At 29.8% G+C, this 2,215-nt stretch overlaps 1 protein-coding gene across 3 annotated transcripts in view; it reads left to right on the top strand.

Moving 5' to 3' along the window:
• The window catches only part of LOC106881593 (protocadherin beta-15), a 363,194-nt gene that overhangs the window by 286,540 nt on the left and 74,439 nt on the right, over window positions 1–2,215 (top strand). The gene's annotated exons all lie outside the window — the stretch shown is intronic.

Below are 2,215 nucleotides of genomic sequence, written 5' to 3'. Positions count from 1 at the left end.
ATAATAATAATAATAATAATAATAATAATAATAATAATAAAATTAAAATATACAGAAAAAATGAAAATGTTTCACTTTTTCTCTCTCTTTTTCATTATCTTTCTTTATCTTTCCAATTTTTCCCTCTCCAGTATTTTGTTTTTTTTATTTTTACATTTTTTTAAATGTTATATTCTTTTTTCTTTTTACATCATTCGATTTTATTTCAGTAGGAAAATTTTTGGTGGCAGTGGCGAAGATGATAGTGATGAGGGGAAGGGGGAAAGAAAAGGCAGTTTCAGTGATTTTATTTTCTCGACTTTCTCCCTTAAAAATTCTTTTTCCAATATCTTTTTTTATTATAATTTTTATCTTATTCTATTTTGCTTCCCTTTTTTTTTGTTGTTGTTGTTGGTGGTGTTGTTGTTTTTCTGCTGAAAAGATATTAAAAATTTTTCGTTGATCAAAATATGTGGTGGGGGCGGATTAAAAAAAAAGAAGAAAAACTATGAAATAAAATTTTTAAAAAAATACTGGTATGTTCGATAATGTAAACGGTGTGTCTATAATTCCAGTTTTATCTTATAACTTTAAGCAACAGCAACAACAACAACGTGATACATAATATACATAAAATATATAATAATAATAATAATAATAATAATGATTATGATGATGATGATGGCTAAAAGAAATTTCACATGGTAAGAACAAGGCATAAATCAAGCCTTTTTAAAACATTAAATCATCCTTCTCAAAATATAAAGAATACACCCCACCCTCAACCACTTTTCCTCCATGTTTTTTTAAAAAACTTATCCCTTATCTGAAAGATCAGCTTACATATATACACACACACACACACACACACACACACACACATATATATCCTCCCATATCTCCTTTACATTCTCTCACCCTACTCTGAAATGCCTTTTTACTCCTTCTGAATTTTTGAATAGCCTCTACCCTCACCTACTTCTTCCTTACTAGCTATCCCTAGATATTTTTTCACCACTTCCATCCTCCCCCCCCCCTTTACTTTCCCTATATTTATTTCTTCATCCAAACCTACCACTAAGACCACTCACACAACATCACTATTACCATCACCATGCCCACCATTGCTATCACCATTTCACCTTAATTTCCTACAAACTTCATTATTTTAGCTTTCTCACAATTGCAGAGTACACACACAAATATATCAAATATATATACATATGTATATATATGAGTATGCATGTATGTATATACATATACAAATGCATAAACACACAGATATATACATACATATACACGTACATACAATTTCAACTGTGGCCAAATTTTTTTGTTAAATTTTTTTTTTTCTGATACATGTATGTATACAATGTAGAATTTTTGTGCGTCATTATATATACATCTACATACATACATGCATGCAGATGAGTGTGTGTATGTATATGTGTGTGTATTTTATTGTATAAATTCTTTATCGTTTTATTTTTTAAACTTATATTGCAATATTTTTTTATTTTTCTCCTTTACTCTTGTTAATTTGTTTAAAATTTTCTTTTTCATTTGCACGTTGTTACTGTTGTAATTTTTTAAAAAGAATGTGTGTGTGTGTGTGTGTGTTTATGTTATTATTGTTTGTTGGATGGACTTATTTTTTTTATGTTATTTTATTTATCTTTATCGATAATACAGAGTTTGTTATAGATGCTGTTGATAAACCACTGAAAATAATTTTTTTTTTTCCCCTATTTACATGCACACTATTACATTAGTTGAGTCTTAGAGAAAGAGAGAGAGAGAGGGAGGGAGAAAGAGAGAGGGGGAGAGAGAGAGAGAGAGAGAGAGAGAGAGAGAGAGTGTTGCAGAGAGACAAAGAATGGGAAAGAGGGAGAGGTAAGGTTGGTGGGGGTGGGGAAGAGTTTAAGAGTTGTGTCTTAAAGATTACAGAAGAAAACAGAAGGGTTCTGTTTCCTTTCCTATTTGGAACCACAAATGAGCTTGTCATTGTCTGCAACAAATTCCAAATATATACAAATAATATATATACACATACATATACACACATAAACACAAGTATGCATGCACAGATATACATACAGCACAACAAGAGAGAAAATTAAATAGATAGAACTGACAACACTTACATACATACACATCCATATCTGTGTATATATATATATATATATATATATATATATATACACACACACACACACACACACACACACACACACAC

The sequence above is a fragment of the Octopus bimaculoides genome, chromosome 14, assembly GCF_001194135.2.
Source record: "Octopus bimaculoides isolate UCB-OBI-ISO-001 chromosome 14, ASM119413v2, whole genome shotgun sequence".
Lineage (NCBI taxonomy): Eukaryota > Metazoa > Mollusca > Cephalopoda > Octopoda > Octopodidae > Octopus > Octopus bimaculoides.
Note: the sequence above shows the minus strand (reverse complement) of the source record. Positions and strands in the feature narration are given on the sequence as shown.